This window comes from Neolamprologus multifasciatus, chromosome 18 (assembly GCF_963576455.1).
Source record: "Neolamprologus multifasciatus chromosome 18, fNeoMul1.2, whole genome shotgun sequence".
Taxonomy (NCBI): domain Eukaryota; kingdom Metazoa; phylum Chordata; class Actinopteri; order Cichliformes; family Cichlidae; genus Neolamprologus; species Neolamprologus multifasciatus.
Genome location: NC_140456.1, coordinates 13,564,404 through 13,585,470, shown reverse-complemented (window position 1 = coordinate 13,585,470; position 21,067 = coordinate 13,564,404). Strand labels below are relative to the sequence as shown.

General features: G+C 38.1%; 3 long non-coding RNA genes across 3 annotated transcripts; all 3 read left to right on the top strand.

The window, feature by feature from the left end:
* The first annotated feature begins 362 nt into the window (after positions 1-362).
* Positions 363-3,041, top strand: LOC146497498 (uncharacterized). Its single transcript, XR_014870974.1, has 2 exons — positions 363-791; positions 1,836-3,041. It is a non-coding gene; the product is annotated as an uncharacterized LOC146497498 (long non-coding RNA).
* A 6,102-nt stretch (positions 3,042-9,143) lies between these two features.
* On the top strand, positions 9,144-15,771 carry LOC146497497 (uncharacterized). Its single transcript, XR_014870512.1, has 3 exons — positions 9,144-10,582; positions 12,044-12,124; positions 12,405-15,771. It is a non-coding gene; the product is annotated as an uncharacterized LOC146497497 (long non-coding RNA).
* Positions 15,772-19,715: 3,944 nt separating this feature from the next.
* Positions 19,716-21,067, top strand: LOC146497496 (uncharacterized). Its single transcript, XR_014870904.1, has 5 exons — positions 19,716-19,859; positions 20,003-20,095; positions 20,224-20,250; positions 20,494-20,577; positions 20,683-21,067. It is a non-coding gene; the product is annotated as an uncharacterized LOC146497496 (long non-coding RNA).

Sequence of the window (21,067 nt, the reverse complement as noted above, 5' to 3'; positions counted from 1 at the left end):
ATACACTGTTATTTTGATGATGTTCTGGAATGTATGTAAACTTAGATCTATCATAAATAAAATGAGCTTAAATCAGCAGTGTCTTATTTTAATCAATGGATACACTACTGGTCAGAAGTTTTAGAACACCCTGGTTTGTCCAGTTATTTACTGCAATTCAAGCCCTTCATTATTTAGGGTTGAGACTTAAGAGACTTTCCAGCATGAGACTGTAAACTTTAACCATCTGTGTATTTTTTGCACATATTACGTTTGAACTAACTAAAGTGCTTGAAAAATTCAACCCTATTACTGGAGGATATTATTATAATTATCATGGTCATGGGTCTTCAATCGCGTTTTTGAGTTACAATTTGAATTTTACGGTGGCCCTGAGAGGCCAAAAGCGCTGCAAAAAGAAAAACACTTGCAAGAACAAAAAGCGCTGCAAAAAGAAAAACACTTGCAAAAACAAAAAGCGCTGCAAAAAGAAAAACACTTGCAAAAACAAAAAGCGCTGCAAAAAGAAAAACACTTGCAAAAACAAAAAGCGCTGCAAAAAGAAAAACACTTGCAAAAACAAAAAGCGCTGAAAAAAGAAAAACACTTGCAAAAAGAAAAGCGCTGCAAAAAGAAAAGCGCTGCAAAAGCACACACAACACAACGGAAATAGGAAAAAACACAACGGAAATGTTTCTGGGGAGACAATAACCGGACGGACCAGTTGACCAAAACATGCTAACAAGTGCACTGGGACTGGGAGACACTTCAACGAAGTGGAAGCAGAGCGGCCAAAGAGTAAACTTCCAAAAGTAAGTTCTGAATATTATGTCACTTATTTATGTGCAAATGTTTAATAACGAGGAACATTAAAACATTACTGTTGGCCACATGCCGGCAAAGTTATGTGACATTAGCGATGTTTGTACTTTCAGCGTTTACTTTGTTTTAAAGTCTTTACTTTATACGGCGTTAGATAGTCGACCTTAATCTTACAGAGAATGTGATAATTTTGTGGATAATTAAAGTCAGTCATATATCCACAAACACAACAGGCTGAAAGTCAGTGATGCTGCTCGGTTTGCAGTCCTGAATATCACGGCACAAGCAGGATTCACTGCACTGTTAATGTTAATTATGTCATATTGCTGCCTCTGTTCGGTGGTGTTGAGCCAAACGGACTTTAACGTGTGTTTGAACGAGCTGACGGTTCACTCATTGTAGCGACTTCCACAGTCGCTAGAGCCCGGGGATGGAGCCCGCCTATTTGCCTGACGCGCTGTCAACTTTAGCAATAATGCGAGAGGTGGAATTGTTTGCTTGTTTATTAAAGTGTTTACAGAGTAATGTCATCTCAAGATTTGGACTCTTACAACGTCACAGGCTCTAATGTAACAAGACGAAACATGTTGTGCAGCGGTCAACAAAAACTACGGCTACCCAGCCCTCCTCTCTGTCAAAATCAAAACCAGTGAATGACAGACTGACAACGCCCTCTTAATGTCGCCGCTAGCACCCACGTGACTCCCATTACACATCACCATAGCAACCAAACAAATGAAAACCCAGTGATCATCAAAAAATTCAATACATTTAATTATGGTTCCTACACTCATTAAGCTGAAAGAAAGATGCTTTAATCACAGCAGTCACACATGTGTCCACTGTACCATCTGGGAACTCTTCTTGTTCAGCACTCGTAATAACACTAAATCCTCCTGTTTGTAGCAGTGTGTACACCTGAGACTGTCACCTGTCTGTCTGTCCTGCACTCTCTCTCTGTTTCTTTCTCTCTGATTGTGGAATAAAAGTATGAACATGTATTTATAAGTTACACTTGTGTTTGAATCCTGCAGCTTATCACACATTTGATTTCCATGTGTGACGACTGCAAGTGTCCAGAGTGAGGACAGACTGAGGGACCCACTGCTGCACATCATCTGTGAGGCTTTGCACCCCCAATGATCCACCAGGAGAAACTCAGCAGTGTGTGAGGAAGAGGAGGAGGAAGAGCCAGCAGCAGCTGACAGATGGAGAGAATAGACAGACTGTTCCCTGTTTGTGAAGGACTGCTAGGAAAGTTTAACATAACTAATTGTCTGTCCTGAATCAGTCTTATTAGGTAATGTTCAAATAATGTTATCATCCAGTGTTTTCAGTGTGGGAGAAAGTACTCAGGGCCTTCAAGTTACACACTATGAAAGGCAGCAACAAGTTTAATATTCAGAAACCTAAAGTATGTATCAGCAGCTGAATGGAGCTAAAAATAATTGTTTGTTTCAGTTCAATGAAGCTTTGAGTATTTTGGATCAGTAGCACTGCTGTGTTTGTTGCATCATATCGCTGTAATTGTTTATATGCTTTATATATTCTGAGGTAAGTTGATCTATAGTGTTACATCATATTCTATAAGGATGTTATGTGTTTGTAGACTTTCTGCCCAGTTTGACCCATTTAGCAGAAGTCAGCCTTTTTAAGGCTCTGATATTTATTCTGTATGACTTAAAGCAGTTATGACATGGTCTGATTTTCTCACCCAATAAAGGAATATTCAATATATCAGTCTACTCTTCATTCTATCAGAAACAGTTATCACAGCTCGTACATTTGCTTCTTCCACACATATATGTAGGCATTGAGCCAAATTTAGTAATAATGCCAACATATTAAAAGAACAATATTCGTCTCTTATATATAATACATCTATATATACACTGTCACAGATACTTGAGTGTCTTTAAGGGAAGATTTAAGGTGATAGGAAATATAAATAAATGCAACTTGAATCTTTACTGAAGCTCAGTGTTTGACACAGAGTTCACTCACATGTGCTGTACCAGTGTACCTGCACATGTGATGTGACAATAGAAGTGATTTGATTTGAGAGTTCAAACTCACTGCTGTAATAACTGATAATGATTAATATAATAACTATAATATTGGCCATCTCATATTTACACTGACTTTAGTCTCATGAACAACATTGCTAATTGTTATTTACTAGCTAATCTTATATGACTGTTCAGTACAGATATGAAGCCCAACAATCATGTTTTACAGTCCTGTGGTCTCAGCCTCAGATACTTATTAAATCACACAAAGCTCGTGTAGAAACAAACAAACGAACAAAATATGTTCTCCTTCATTTCTGTCAACCACACGTTTCCCGCTATCATGGTTGCTAGGCAACCTGGGCAGCGCGACGGAGGCTAGACCGTCCCATTTCACAAGTCTCACACTTCCGGCCTTAGCGGTCTTTGAGTACGCGGCCCTTGAGGACCGTTGAGGCTGCGTACTTTAAGGCTGCAGACCCTGAATTGGGATACAGCAATTCAGGGACTGTTTCCCAATTCAGGGTCTGAAATGGGACGGTCTAGCCTCCGTCGCGCTGCCCAGGTTGCCTAGCAACCATGATAGCGGGAAACGTGTGGTTGACAGAAATGAAGGAGAACATATTTTTGTTCGTTTGTTTATACATGAGCTCTGTGTGATTTAATAAGTATCTGAGGCTGAGACCACAGGACTGTAAAACATGATTGTTGGGCTTCATATCTGTACTGAACAGTCAGATAAGATTAGCTAGTAAATAACAAATAGTTAATGTTATTCATGAGACTAAAGTCAGTGTAAATATGATATGGCCAATATTATAGTTATTATATTAATCATTATTAGTTATTACAGCAGTGAGTTTGAACTCTCAAATCAAATCACTTCTATTGTCACATCACATGTGCAGGTATACTGGTACAGCACATGTGAGTGAACTCTGTGTCAAATACTGAGCTTCAGTAAAGATACAAGTTGCAGCTATTTATATGTCCTATCACCTTAAATCTTCACTCAAAGACACTCAAGTATCTTTGACAGTGTATATACAGATGTATTATATATGAGACAAATGTTGTTCCTTCAGTACATTTGGCTCAATGCTTACATATATGTGTAAAAAGAAAATGTACGAGCTGTGATAACTGTGTCTGATAGAATGAAGAGTAGACTGATATATTAAATATTCCTTTATTGGGTGAGAAAATCAGACCATGTCATAACTGCTTTAAGTCATACAGAATAGATATCAGAGCCTTAAACAGGCTGACTTCTGCTAAATGGGTCAAACTGGGCAGAAAGTATACAAATACATAACATCCTTATAGAATATGATGTAACACTATAGATCAACTTACCTCAGAATATATAAAGCATATAAACAATTACAGCAATATGATGCAACAAACACAGCAGTACTACTAATCCAAAATACTCAAAGCTTCATAAAACTGAAGCAAACATTTATTTTTAGCTCCATTCTGCTGCTGATACATACTTTAGGTTTCTGAACATTAAACTTGTTGCTGCCTTTCATAGTGTGTAACTTGAAGGCCCTGAGTACTTTCTCCCACACTGCAAACACTGGAATGATAAAATTATTTGAACATTACCTAATAAGACTGATTCAGGACAGACAATTAGTTATGCTAAACTTTCCTAGCAGTCCTTCACAAACAGGGAACAGTCTGTCTATTCTCTCCATCTGTCAGCTGCTGCTGGCTCTTCCTCCTCCTCTTCCTCACACACTGCTGAGTTTGGTGGATCATCAGGGGTGCAAAGCCTCACAGATGATGTGCAGCAGTGGGTCCCTCAGTCTGTCCTCACTCTGGACACTTGCAGTTGTCACACATGGAAATCAAATGTGTGATAAGCTGCAGGATTCAAACACAAGTGTAACTTATAAATACATGTTCATACTTTTATTCCACAATCAGAGAGAAAGAAACAGAGAGAGAGTGCAGGACAGACAGACAGGTGACAGTCTCAGGTGTATACACTGCTACAAACAGGAGGATTTAGTGTTTGTGTTATTACGAGTGCTAAACAAGAAGAGTTCCCAGATGGTACAGTGGACACATGTGTGACTCCTGTGATTAAAGCATCTTTCTTTCAGCTTAACGAGTGAACCGCCAGCTCGTTCAAACACACGTTAAGGTCCGTTTGGCTCGACACCACCGAGCAGAGGCAGCAATATAACATAGCTAACATTAACAGTGCAGTGAATCCTGCTTGTGCCGTGTTATTCAGGACTGCAAACTGAGCAGCATCACTGACTTTCAGCTTGTTGTGTTTGTGCAGTAGCGGTTTTAGATACGGGCGACACGGGCGGTTGCCCAGGGTGGCATCGTGGTGGGGGGCGGATCAACGGGCATCGGCAAAAAAAAAAAAAAAAATGCTCGTACTCATGCTGCCCCGACGTCAGCCAGCGCATATTGGGAATGGCATAGGCACCGATCGGTTTTCTATTGCCCATTTGCTGGGAGTAAGGGCGCCCTCCGTTTGCAAAGTGCGCCTGCTGCTTGCGGCGCAGAGAGGAGAGGGCGGGGCGGCGGGGGATTTTCTGACCAGCTGGAGCAGCATCTAATAACCAACTCGCAAAGTAAAACAAAATAAAAACAAACAAACCAACAAACACGAAAACACCAGACATCATGATACAGACTTATAATTTGCACCGATGTTTTTTCGAAATTCTATATGCGAAAAGTGAGCGCGAGAACCCTCGGTGCGCCTGCTCGCTGCTGAAGTCAAAGTAAACTTTACTGTCATCTCCGCTACAGTCCAGTATATAGAGAGACGATACAACGAGGCTCCAGTTACAGCAGTGCAAGTAAACAAACAATATATATAAGAAGAGTAAGAAAATAAATATACACTTTAGGACTCAGGGTAAAGGGATCAATAACAATTTAAAATTTACACTTTGATGATTTAAAGTCTCACACACAACCCGTGGAAAGGGGAGGGGGGCCGGCTGCTTCCAAATAGAGCATATTTCATTCATAATGATGTAAATCCAAGCCTATTATGTATTCATGATTTGAATCCTGGGTTGTGTGAAATCTCAGAAATGCACCCTAGACAAAGTGAATCTGTGAACTAAGGTGTAGGCCTATTAGGTTATGTTGTGGTGATCCTTGGGTTGAGATGGTGTTCATACTGGAGTGCAAAATTAAAACCAATGGAAGATGGACAAGAAAAGTTCAAAGCCATCAGGTCCTCAGTTTAGAAAAAAGAGAAAAGAAGAGGAGGAGAAATGAGCAAAAGATACAGGTAAGCAGATGTGTCATTGGATAATGGCGGGTCATCCTGAAACAATCAGAATCAGAATACTTTATAAATCCTTAAGGAAATTATGTGGGTTACAGTTGCTCCAAGAAGAAGCGGTAAAAATAGCAACAGTAACAGTAACAGACTAAACTCCAAACAATACATTATGTTACAGATTTGAAAATTAATTAGTCATTGTTAATTGTTGATTCGTCTTGTTCTCATTGACGTATTATGCTGGCTGTTTGGTAGCCGTTTGCATACTATGCATACTCCCTCTCTCTTCATATATGTGTGTGTGTGTGTGTGCACAACAGTTTTATGTTAATGTACAATCCTTAATATGTTTTGTGTGTGTGTGTGTGTGGGGGGGGGGGGGGGGGGGGGGGTAGGGCGCCAGAGGGAGAGTTCACTCAGGGCGCCAAACTGGCTAGGACCGCCACTGTGTTTGTGGATATATGACTGACTTTAATTATCACATTCTCTGTCAGATTAAGGTCGACTATTGTATTATTATATTTTAAAGGCTTTAAAAGCAAGTAAAAGTTAACGTACAAACATCGCTAATGGCAAATAACTTTGCCGACATGAGGCCAACAGTAATGTTTTAATGTTCCTCATTATTAAACATTTGCACATAAATAAGTGACATAATATTCAGTACTTACTTTTCACAGTTTACTCTTCAGCCGCTCCGCTTCTGCGTCTGCGGCAGAATTATCCACGCCGACTGCCGCGCTATGAATTGTGGGATATATGGGACCACGAAGTCTACACTGCCATAGCCTTAAAATTCAGGGAAATGAAGGACGCATTTGAGGGCCGCATTTCGAGCAGCCTTTGAATTGGGACAGCCTTCGGCGCGCCACTGTGACGTAATCGGCCTTAAAATGCAGCCTTTAAGGCTGCAGACCCTGAATGACCCTGAACCAACCAAGACCCTGAACACAGCGCCAGTGTCAAGCCCACGTCTTAGTCTGAGTGTATTTGCACGTGCGCGTTACTTCCTGTTTTATTTTGATAGTCTCCTGTATTTTCCTGCTTCCTTATCAGTCGGACGCTGTTCAGAAGGATTACGGAGGTATGCCCACTCTATGCTAAAACCCCTCCTGTGTCTGTGTCTCCCTCTGTTCTCTGTTGTGCTTGCCACTCAAGCTGTGTATTCCTCATGAGTTCTCGCTTCTGTGTTTAGCAGTTCCCTTGTTTCTATTTTTTTTCCTTTGCTTGAGTTTTTGCATTTTTGTATATTAAATACGTCATATTTTGTATTTTAAATACATAACGGCGGTACATGTATTCCGTTACTCCCCAGCACTGCCTCTCACATATACTAATGTGCCACAAACAGGACTTTAATAACACCAACCATTCCCATTTTATTACGGTGTATCCATATGGCCCACCCTGTAGAAACAAGTGAAAAAGTCCTGAGTCTTACTGTCCTATAGACTGGTCTGCCAACATCTGGCAATGACCAGTCATGAGAGAAAATGAATATTTCCTGACTGATCTTCGTCAGAGGTCTCTGGAGGTTGATGGCAGTTACTAGGTAAATAATGGCTAAAGTCCCGTGATGCATGTCTACAGACTAAGACTCCTGACGACCCCCTGTTGCTAGGAAGAAACTGGTGTTTTACAATCATTGGCAAAAATCTCCTTTTGATTTGTGACTTTGGCACCAAAAAAGACATGATCACACTGTCATCAGTATAGCAGAGGCTGTAGTGTCCCAGATGCTGCTGGCAGAGTCAGACTTAACCTTGGAGAAAGGTATCAGTATAGCTCATCAGTTTGACAAAATAATCAGAGAGTAATGTGGAAGAACAACAGACAGTATAAAACTTAACTTCTGAAAAGTGAAGCCAATGCTGAAGTGTCTTAAAGCTGCATTTTTTATGGCCACCAGGGAGGATATTTGTAGTTCTAGTCCTACATAAGTGAATGAAAAAATGTCTTTCTGACTGATCTCTAAACATTTTTCTGTTGAGTTTGTGTGCTCACATTTTGGGTCATATTGAATGCACTAAGGCCCAGTAGTAATCGGAAGGTTGCCGGTTCGAGCCCCGGCTCGGCCAGTCTCGGTCGATGTGTCCTTGGGCAAGACACTTCACCTACCGCCTACTGGTGTTGGCCAGGGGGGCCGATGGTGCGATAGGGCAGCCTCGCTTCTGTCAGTCTGCCCCAGAGCAGCTGTGGCTACAACTGTAGCTGCCTCCACCAGCGTGTTAATGTGAGAGTGCATGACTAGTGGAATTGTAAAGCGCTTTGAGGGTCTCGAAAAGCACTATATAAATGCAATCCATTATTAATAAATAAAGAAATATTATTTAAAATTATTTTGAATGCAAAGCAAATCTAGTATTCTGAAATAAGTATATCAGACCCAGTTTTACATGCCTATTTATCTTCTGCATTGTGTCAGTCAATGAACTGTCACAGACATTAAACACTAAGATTGTGTAGATGTACTTACTGAACCAAGTAACAGAATTACAATGGCTTGAATCTGTTTTGGTTGTCAGAAGAAGTCATGTAACACTCAACACATCTGACACAATTTCAAGCGAATTTTAAAAAGTAAAGCACAGAATAAATCAGAATTTAAAAGCGGCACTGATAAAATAATGATGATAAATAATCAGATTTCCTCCTCTAAACTGATGTAATCCAGCTAAAAGAAACGTAAAGTCTGTGGATTGTGCAGTATTATACACAAGTTACATAAATTCATGCATATTACCAAAGAGCGGCAGTAAAGACTTTTTAATATCACAGCTTGACTTGATCTAACACTTTGAGGCCTAAAACATGAAACATTTTCCAGAAAATTCAAATTTAAAAAAAAAAAAACCTGGAGTGTGTATTGAACAATATTGAAAAACACGTTTTTCAAAATGAAATTGCATATATGAGATTTAACTTGTATAACATTTGCTACATCTGGCACACTAATGATGTAGAAGTTTCAAAAACTAAAAAAAAACAAAACCTCGTGATGTGATTTCTCTCGCACAGATAACCTTTAATCTTGCAACCTAAAAACTAGCTTGAAGCCATGAACTAAGAACATTTCTCTCTGAATGCCTAAAAATTTGTTGGGGTTATTTCTTCGTGTGTTTTTGCTAGCATGCAGTCTTTGTTGATACCTTGGTAAAGAGAATACCTACTTCCTTCTGTTTTCCAGACTTTCTGACAAACTAAGCTAACACTGAATTAGTCATCAATCATATTTTTCACAGAGATGGAGAGAATTGAGCCAAAGGTTTACAATAGTTAGTACGTGACAAGTGATGGAAACTGTGGCTTTGACTGTGGGTTTGTGTGAGCGTATATGAGCCAAGAGATGGCTGCTTGCTTTGTCTATTGCTGTTGTGTGAACTGCTATTTCCTCATTATTGTTCTGTAGACGTGGCTTATTGTGACACCAGTTATTCATCAACTATGGTTGAAAGCTTACATTCACATCACAGGAATAATTTCAGGGATTTTAATGATTTATTTGAAGTGTTCTTTCTCCAGGGTAGAATGATTGCACAGAGTACATCTTTAATTTGGTGCACAGCCACAGAGAACTGTTGATGTTGTAACAGCAAACTGTACTTTGGCAAATACATGAACAGGTTAAACAGTCAGTAAGTACTTAAAGTCATTACTGCAGGCAAATCACCAGCATCAGTCAGATCAGATCAAAGCTCTGCAAATCTACATTTATTACTGCAAGTCATCAAGGAAAGGTCTGATGGATCTTCCAGGAATAGTGATGTTGCTTTTAAGATTACTGATTTGTTAGTAGGCAGCAACACCTTCACCTTCATAGTATAGAAACAGTTGCATACTTTGATCTCTTCAGTTTGTTTACTTGTAAGTTTGTGAAAGTAGATGTGAACGGATTGTGGCTGCATATTCATAGGCTTTTTACATGTTATGATACTAATTTAAAGGCTTGTAAACAGATCTTGTGATTGTTGAGATAGCATGGATAGCTGTTACATCCTGTCTTCAGTCTTTATGTTACATAATTAAGTTTGTAAGCTGTTTTTTTTTAAATATAGTCTTCCATCTATCATCTAGGAAGAATATAAAGAAGCATAATGAAATTAAACTCAACTCAATTTTTTTCTAAACCAAGATTAAAGGAGTGGTTTTCACTGTAGTAAAACCACAGCTGTCAATGTATTTGGGTCACACCTCTTATGCACTCTTATTAATGTAAGTAAGTCTCATGTTGATAATGACTTGCATGCTGTGGACATGACTTGCAGTTTCCTGTTAGTAAGAAAACACAGCTCGCAGTCTGTTATTACCACATCTTTGTCCACAGCAGTTCTAGTGAGCATCAGCTTTCTGTTCATTTCGTTTGTCAGCCATGGACAAAACTGTGCTGCTCCTGTTGTGCCTGCAGGTTGTTCTGCTCATCACTGCCTTTCCTTCGGACGCAGCTGGTCAAGTCGTAGTGAAAGGTCCAGATCAGGTAAAAAGATCCGCAGCAGCAATCAAAAAGGTAGGGATACACACATTTAATTATCTGTCTGAATTTACTACAAATTCCATATTATATTTTGTGGAGAGAGGAACTTTTTAAAAAAAAGAAAGATTAATGCCGCAGAAGAGAAAGCTCGCTGTTTTAGGTTGTATCAACAGACCTGGATCACGTGGCTGGCAAATATGTTTGATTTTGAGTGTATTTCTACTTTTCCATTACAAAATTGGAATGTAGCATCATAATAGGTGTTTGTGCAGTTTTATACTCCCTTAAGTTCATTCCTTGTGTTTGGAAAGATTCATCAAAACTTGAAATTTTTTGGAAAACATGCATGGTGTATCCTCCAAACAAAAGAGGAGGGACCATCGGGCTTGTTATCAGTGCTCAGCACCAATGGAATTGACACATGTCAACACATGCACATGTCTAAAGCTGCCATTACTGCATAAATTTATATACATAAATACATGCATAAGAGCAACAGATGCTCCCAGTCATATGACATATTTTGTCAGGGGGTCCTTTGGATATTTCAGCAAGACATTGCTAAGCCACATACTGCATCTTTGCAATAGCACGGTTATGTAAAAGAAAAGTCCGGGTACCTAACTGGCCTGTCTGCAGTCCAGACCTTTCACCAACTGAAAACTAAGTGCACTGTGAAACAAGAAATACAACTGTCACGTACAGCTGTGTGGCAGGCAGAGGTTGGACCCAAAAGCAGGACTCAAAAACAGAGTTGTAAGCTAAAAGAGAAAGCTTTATTGCTGCGTAAAAATATTCAAAAATAAAAGAACTAACAACTGAAAACTCTGAAACTAGTAACAAAACAAGAAATAAACAATTAGGGAATACCAATAGAAACTAACTGGTCAAACTAGGAACACACGAGAGACTACACAGCTAGCAGAGACAATGTGACAATGAGCAGAGGGCGACTGAAGATTTAAATACACACAGGATAACAAGGCGATGGGCAACAGGTGGGAACACAGGAGGAACAAATCAGAGACAAAAAGACGGGGGAAGAAAAACTGACCAAAATGCACAAGAGACCAGGACTACCAAAATAAAACAGGAAACACAACACAGAGCCAGACAGTGAGACAGCGATGGAGACATGATGGGGTGGGGAGATCACAGATGAGACCAGTACACAAAAGGATATAGACTAAATGAACAAGTAACTAAGAACTCGTTACTTGTACCAAAATGGTACATTTGCTCAGTTTAAACATTTGATCTGTTGTTTTATTAGATCAAATGTGGGATTGTGAGATTTGCAATTTATTGCCTTCTGTATTTATTTACTGTTTACACAGAATCACAATTTTTCAAACTCCTTGTGGACTCTGTATATTAATCTATAAATGTCATGACCATGATTTCTTTATACAGTAACAACATGTCTATATTTTATGTTGATTTTAATTTATCATCATTACATAAAAACACAATGTTCATGTCATTTCATTATAGTTGGCAAACAGGACGGTCAACCCACCAAAGCAAAGACAGAAGAGAAACTGTTCCACAAGACGTGGAGGGTGCAGCCCAATGGTAAATTGTTTTGTTATTTACATTTTCTTTATTTCCTGCTGTTACAGAACAGCAACTTGATAAACACTGAATCATCTTGTGAATTATCCTTCTGTTGCCAAAGCTTTCTTATTATAGAAAAGCCCATGTTTTTTTTATAAAGAAAAAGCTGGTCCTGTTACTATGATCACTTTTGATTTTTTATTTTTATTTTTTTTTAAATTTCAAGCACATAGATATTTAGAGCTAAAGCAGAGCAAAGATTGTTTTATCAGTTATTTATTCATTTCTCTCTCTGCAGGGCCAGTAATTTACCCATCACACATTGCTGCGGCCAGAAACTCCTTCCTGCATTTTTCCATTGACCTGGGTGCTTCAATAATCTATGCATATAAACTATCACAACAAATTCTCTGCAAACATGTTGCAACATTGCAGTTGGTGCAGCAGTCACCTCGCATACATCACCAAAACAGACAGATGCTAAATTTGAACCAGCTCACTGGACTTCTCTGAGAAGTATTAGGGCCACATTAAGAAAATAAAATATTTTGATCAATTTGAGAATAAAGTCAAAATTTCAAGATTAAAATCAAAAATCTATTTTGAGAAAAGCATCGAAATGTGGAGATTACTTGTTGTTTCAAGACAAACTGCCACGTTTCTTATACCTTTGTGTAGATGAGTTAGCCATTTCATATTACGTGAATGCAGCTGTCTGCACCATCTTTTCAACATCCTTTTACATTTACCATAATATGTTTGTGTGCTAAAAAATAAATAATTTCCTTCCTTGTTATTTAAGTCGATTCTGAAGTACAATTTCACTCAGAGGGTACAGCAACCATGGCTGATGGTCTTGAAACAAAACAGAATTACAATATTATTCTCAAAATGATGAATAATATTGTTTTTCTTAATGCGGCCCTAATACTACGTCGTATAAATAACCTCGGCATCTTAATTAAAAAAAAAAAATCCTAAAGCACTTAACTGTTTTAAGATTTTTAAGATTTTTTTTGTAAAACTATGGATTTGAAGAATCGTAGATAACAACAATAATTGTTTTGATATTACATAAACATATAAACATTGCATGTTGTGAGGATTAACCACAGGAACATAAAAAGTGGTTTTGGTAATTACCAGTATTGTGTATTTAGGGCAGCTGTGGGTACCTTGTGTGGAACCTTGCACTGGATAGTAATAATAATTTTGTTAAGTACTGCATGTGCTGAGTATAAACTGGACTAATAAAATATTTAAAGCACTGCACATTTGCGTGAATTAGACTGATATTCTTAAAGAAGTTGTGTAGTTAATTGTAAGATTATCCAATGATGACAAATAAAGACATGATAAGATGGTGTTAAACACAGTGCCAGAAAATCAGATGTATCAGATGTATATTTGCTTCTCCTTCAAGCCTCCTGACTCACTGACTTTGAACAACTGTAAAACTTCCACATGATTTCTGCACATTTTATTCAGTAACTTACTGACTTACCTGTGTTTGGTTTTAAGACAGTGAAAGAAGATTTTACTAAAAAAAATAGTTTGATCAGACAATCTGTTCTTGCACTGAGGATGCAACATCAAAACACAGAAGAAGCTTTTCTATATGCAAAAAAAAAATCCTTATTTTCTTTGTAACACTCACTGAAACTGTAAAACTTTTTTGAGCAGAGTCACAGTCACATTACACAGTAACTGGTGGCCACAAGCAAACACTACAAAATAAGACTTCTGTTGCCCAGAACATGAACACTTAAAAGCACTTGAGTCTTAGTTTAGTAGTTTCAGTATCAAAAACAGCAATTGTCACACTGCCAGTGTACTTCAATGTAGTTCATTTACTGGAGGTAAAAACCACTGAATGTGAAATTCCTTTGTTTAAATCATCCTTTATACAAAAAACTTAAACCTCTACACTTTAATACCATCAGTGACACAAAAATATTAGAACTGCCAGCACAAATGTATTCAGGAGACCAATGCATGAGGAGTCAGGAGTGATCAGAGGCACTAAGCATTCTGACTTATTAGTAGGTTGGCTCCAGCTCAAAGAGTGTAAGCCTGTTTGAGGTGCACAGTGTTTGAAATAAGACAAATTTAAGTACAACTTTATCCTACTATAAAATTAGCCTGTGCAGAGGGAAAATTTACAGCTCAGCAGCATTTTAAAGGGATCACCTGATGCCTCCACTTTGCCTCCAAAGATTCAAACACGAACAAAACTTAAACTGTAACTGAATAAAAATTGTAAATGACATCAAAAAATCAAAACAAGTTTAATAGTTCAATGACTTTGTATGTACGTTTGAATAGTGTCTATACCTGAAAGTATGTGGAAGATGCTGTCACCTCAGTTGCCCAAATAACTATTATTATCACTTGCATGCTGATAACAGCTTGCATGTTGTGGTCATGTCTAGTAGTTAAGAAAACAACAACTTCTGTGCGATCAAATAAATGCTTTGTCCTGGCAAAGAGAAACTATCACTTGTCGTCAGTCATGATAACAAACTAAACGTTATGAGTCTTATCAAGCTAAAAGACTTTGTACGTCCTTCAGCACCACTTATTAGGAGATTTGAGTGAGAGTATGTAAATGTTGAGCTTGTACTGTTGACCCTGTGTGGATCAGAAAAACCCAAAATAACTTAATATTTTTTAAAGACATTAAAGATGTAGAATAATTCACCCTGAAAAAGAACTGTTCAAAAAATCCTTAAAAAATGATGACTGTTTGTAAGCTTATGAACTCAACTGTAGTTTGTACTTAGTTACCACTAGTATTGTAATGATGACTTTCTCATTATTGTTTTATAGAAGTGGCCAATTGTGCATAAACTTTCATTTATCCACAACATGTTTCCTGTTAAAACAACTGACACTTTCCAAGAATTAAGCGATTAAGCAGGAAGGAAATGTTACATACAAAATAAATATGTTAACTTTTTTAAAATTATAATTAGATTCTGTCTGATATAAGTCATTAACAAACATCAGTACCAGCAGTTACCATAACATAGCATTATGACTGGAAACAGGACGAAATCTCAAGCTTAAATGCGAAAGGTTATATAAGGAAATCGTTGGTAAAGTCACGCAAACATTGGCGTAATTAGAAACTCTTAATGGTTCTGGTGGATGGGTTATATTTCTAGTCAAGGCTAGCTGTGCTGTAGTAATGGCTGGTCCATTGAGGTAAAGTAAGTTGCACTATTTTTTAAACATGAAAGAGATGAAGATATAATTAAACTTCCATTATTTAAATTCAATTGAAATGCCTTAACAGTGTTATTAATTTCATTTTAATACATTTTTTAACATTCTTGAAATGTTTTTTTAACGATTTTTTATCCTGAGCTGTTATTAGCCAAGTATAAAGTATAAATTGGGGGAAGTCCAGCCAACTTTGACGGGGGAGTTCATGTGTGATGCATCTCATGACACGCATATAATGTCACGATGAATGTCGAACGTGAAACAAATGCAAAAGCAGAGCATAACATCACAAGTGGTTGATAAATATGAAAATCAAAACAGTTGGGATTAATAAAAAATCGTTTTTTAAAACGTACAGACGTCATTAGTCGCCTTATGTGTTGCATTTCATTGAGACTGGCTCACTGGTTAAGGGGGAGATAGGATCCATACACACGTATACATAATACACTACAATCATAATTGTAACAGCACTGAAGGACTGTTAAGTGACTGAAGGACAGCCGTGGGGAAATGATGAGACCTGTGCAATGATGGCACAGCATCTTACCTCTCTGTCTCAGCTGCCTGGACAGGACAGGACTTACCTGTCACTGATCGGCAGACTGCTGCACAGGCTACAACATAAAAAAGTGTTTTTATATTACAAGTAGTAACCTTCACACATGCAAATTAACTCTCGCACAGGCAAAATTTAATTTGCTAGTACTAAAGTGAATTATCTCTCATCCTCATTTTTGTTATCATTCAATGTGTTCCATACTAGCTCTAGAGCACATAAAGGTTGGCTTTGTGTTATTTTTAGTGGGTCGGTCATGGACAGAACTTTGATGCTGATCCTGTCAGGCCTGCAGGCTTTTCTGCTCATCATTGCCTTTACTTCTTCTGCTTCTGCAGCTGCTCTGGTCACAGTGGGTAGTTTATATCCATATCAGTTACAAAGACTCACAACAGCATTCAAACATGAAATGACAGTCAGTCGTATTTAAAATATATAGATGATAATGCGCTAATAACATTAAAAAAATTATATCTGCTATGTGCAATTATATATTTGTGATGAAGAGGGAAGTTTAGAAAAGCTAGTGTAAGACTGATTAGAAAAGAAGAGACAGTTCTATAGTCTAGATTGAGAGCATGTGGCTGGTAAACATGTTTGGTTTTGACAGTTTTATTCTTTAATAATTAACTGTTCATATATCTATATATATATCATATTTCACTAAAGACCTGAATCTATTCTTGTAAGCGTTGATATGTAACATGTTAAACCTATCTACAAGAAAATCTGTTGGCTTTGTAACACCAACAGTCAGAGCATATCCACAATATGTTACTAGTGTTCAGTAAGACTGGGGGGGGGGGGGGGTGTCTTTGTCAAGCAAAGATCAAAGTCATCAATAAGAACAGGATGGACAAAACTGGTACATGTACACTACAAGACTGATAAAGTGAGGGGAACTGCAGGGGAACTAATCAGCATGTGAATGATGGTGGAGTGTGGAGTGAACAACTGAGGACCTCTGGTGGGTGAAATCGGTGTTGCAAGGAAACAGTCATAAATGACCAACAAGGGTATGACAGAAATATTCAGCACAGACCAAACTGGCTTACATAATGGATGAGGCTGTGCTCATGTCATATGTGCCACCCCTACATGTCATATGTAAAGATTAAAAACTGCACTCAAAATGTAATGCAATGTACATAAAATTTGAGTTTCACACTGTAATAATACATACATTAATAGACAACCAGCTCCAAAACTGCACTTTTGATTTCAAAATTAAGGAAGAAAATATGGCAGAAGAATTGGAAGACAAACATTTTTCGGTTAACGTGATTTTTTAAAAAATGGACATCGTGACGTGGGCGTCGTGTAATTTTCATCAAGATTCAGAAAACAGTCTGCAAGTGAGCACAAAAGCAGAGTCAGTCGGACTTATTTTTAGTTGGTCTGTCTTTATTTTTAACTATTGTATGCAAAGTGAAATATTTTGAGGTAACATCCCTTCACATATACACATATACATTCCTCGGATTTGTTGATATTTACTTGTCTTGCATTAGCCTAAGTCAGGGGTAGGCAACTCCAGGCCTCTAGTGCCGGTGCCATTCAGGTTTTAAATCTCACCCTGGGTCAACACACCTGAATCAAATGCTTAGTTCATTACCAGGCCTCTGGTGAACTTCATGACATGTTGAGGAGCTCATTTAGAAATTTGAATGAGCAGTGCTGGATCAAGGACATATAAAACCTGCAGGACAGCGGCATTCAAGGCCTGGAGTTGCCTACCCCTGGCCTAAGTAGATGCTCTAGTGGTCTGTCTTAGTGTATCTATGTACTATGACCAAAAGATGGAGTCAGTCCACCTTTATTTTCATTCAGTATAGTTTGTTGCATGCAAAATTAAGTATTTACTTGGAGACATTGACACAGATAACAATTTACCTAAAAACTGTCTTTAATAAACATCAAAACAAAGAAGAAGCCTTGTTTATTAATTTATTTATTATCAGCTAATGAATATAATCAAAGGAAAAATGTGGTAAATACTCTAACTTTAGTCTTACTAAACTTACTATAACTTTCCATCTTGTTTATAGTCATATTCAGGATTCAATTCAATTCAATTCAATTCAATTTTATTTATATAGCGCCAAATCACAAAAAAAAGTCGCCTCAAGGCGCTTCATAGATACAGAGAAAAACCCAACAATCATGTGATATGAAACATATTATCCAATATTTCTTATGCAAAAGCTACTGGAAAATTACATGTTTACCATTTACAATTTTTCTTGTGAAAACCTAAATACACTCTTACTGCTTCCAGGTGTGTCTTACACAATGCCAAGGAGGAAAAACATCAGCAATAATCCTAGAGAAGCTGCGGTTGCTTCCTATCAATCTGGGAAGGATTAAACACCATTTCTAAATAATAAGTCCATCATTTTTCCAGACATGGCTGTCTGAATAAGTTCACTGCAAGGCCAATCATGCAGACAAACTACAGATAAAGAAAAAAGAGCCTCGGACTCTAGAGACATTAGTTAACATTTTAAATGTATGCTAATAAGTACAGTTTGGTTTGTTTGGAGTGGTTTCTGTCACAGTTACGTCAAAAAGGGCCCAGATGCAGAACCCACGGACAACAAGGAAACAAAACTAAGCTTTAATTAGGTCAGGTATAGAAACAAAATAAAACAAACAAAACAAAATCCAGAGTGAAAAAGGGACTGTGAACAGCCTCATGACCCACAGAGGAGCAAACCCAGCTGATCTGACAAAGATATAATGAATGACGCCACTATAGATACACACAAGGTAATAAGAGGAAGTAAACACAACTGGGGGAAACAGGGCACAGGCAAACAGGATTTAGAGAACTAGAGAGATCTAGAGAACAACAAAGGGGAGTAAGACTAAATGCAAAACACAGGATCGTGACAGCTGCCAGGAGAGAGCCGCGTCTTTCTAAAAGGAACATGGCAGCACAGGGACAATGTCCTCTAGTGAGACAAGACCAAAGTGGAGACATTTGGACATCATGCACAGCCCTGTGTTTGGCAAAATCACACACAGAATATCAACACAAGGATCTCATACCAACATTTAAGCATGTTGATGGTGGGGTGATGATTTGGGCTTGTTTTGTAGCCGCAGGAGCTGGGCACCTATCAGTTACTGAGTTTATTAGAACTCAAATATATGAGAAAGTGTAGAGTCAAATGTGAGGCTAACTGCGGGACAGCTAAAGCTTGGCCAAAATTGCAAAAGGCCCTGACAAAGTCCAGACCTCAACCGAACTGAAATAATTTGTCAGGACTTTAGAGAGCTGTGCAAAAGCAAATGTTCACATATGGCACTGTTCTGCTCAGTTAAGCCCTCAACCAGCTTTCTACTGGAAGCCTCATCCAAGCACTGACACTTGCATTTCTGTGCCTACGCACTTTTTAACTCTAATTTCTAAGTAATAGTAGACTAGTGTTTACACCACAGACACTCACCTAATGCATCAGATGGATGCATTGTGAACAACTCAGGGTTCAGTATCTTGTCCAAAGGTACTTTGTGACGCAGATAAGTGGGGCAAATTCTTCCACAAACATCTACTTCAAATTATTGTTTCTAAAGAGGATTCTACAAGTTAGTCAGTTGAGTTCTAGGAAAACATTCTTCTGTGGATAACTGCATGCGCTGAAAAGTCCGAAGAGAGTGAGCGTTATGAAAATATGTGCATGTGTATGGACGAATTAAATGCCTCGATTCTGCCTCTATCGGATATCGGATTTCAGAATCTTTATTGTAAACTCCCTCCTCTCTGTCCACGTAGAAATGATTATTTAGCAGGGATTATATAAATACTGGAGTGTTTCACAACTGTATTACACTCCTCAGTTCACCATGGACAGAAAAGTGCTGCTGCTCGTCTTGAGTCTGCAGGTTTTCCTGCTCATCACAGCCTTCACTTCCACAGATGCAGCCACACTGCCAGACGATCAGAAACAATCTCTGGATGTGGTAAGAAGTCATAAACTTTGGCAACTGCTGGATACATATTAATGAATGTTTCATGTTGTTGCATTAGATGCTTTATTTGTTTATTATTTTTTCCTAAATTTTCTAATACCAATAGTGAATAAAGCATTCTCTTGTTGGTGAAGGGAATAACCAGGGATGACAGACGAAAGGGAAGAGAAAGAGTCAAACGACAGTCCTGTTCCTCGAGGCCTGGTGGATGTTCCGCCTTTGGCCAAGTAAGACCAGATTTCTTTATTTTTTCATTCACAGTAAAATTAATGGATCTAATAATAAACTCGTCATTAAAGAGATTGTCTTGCATATAAATGACACAAATTAATTATTTGTTGTTGTTTTGCCACAGGCCAACCCTAATATTCCTGGTAATAAGGTAAACTTACCACAGATTTCTGCAAGTAGCATAAACAAGTGAAATGAGGTGTTTAATGGGAGGTACTGTGCACAAAAAGAGTGTGTGCATGCTACAGATTTTAAAAAAGAAACTGATTTAGAAGTTTAGATGTTTCCAAAAGAACATCTCACTCAGGCAGCGCTGCTTTCGTGTCTAACACGTGCAGCCTGTGGAAGCAGGCTGTGTTGTAATCACACTCTGTTTCTCTCTCTGGTTTTACAGAATGGTAAAACAACATCAATGCCTCCCTGGGCCGTTCTGAAGAAAAACTGAAATGTTGTTTTCGACATACAAAACAATAAAAAAGTGAGCAAAAAAGAACTCATCTATGCACTCCAGAAAACTGCTATAGTAATTGATCTATTACGATCAGTCAAATGTTAAATACTTTTTTTTCTGTGTGTGTCTCAGTGATCAGAAGAAAACCAGATGACCCACCGGAGAGCTGAAAACTGAGACCTTTACCGACTACATCTTCTCTCTGAGAGACTTTCTTCTTTCGTTACAAGAAATGTTTTTCGTTGTTTCCATGTACTATTATGAAGGCAATAACCAGTGATGCTTTGCACGATGTAAGAAATCCCTATATTCTTCACTGATATGTATCTGCGTTAAAAGAATCAATAATCCCCAGTATACATTTGCTCTTATCACTTATCACACAACTTGCAGAAAGGTTTTATGGCCTCATGTTCTATAAAATGTTAAATAATAAGCTTTCTTCAAGTGCTGTTGATTTCATAACAGTTCACTTTGTGTATTCTGTGCTGCAAAATAAAGCTGACTGAAGTAGAAA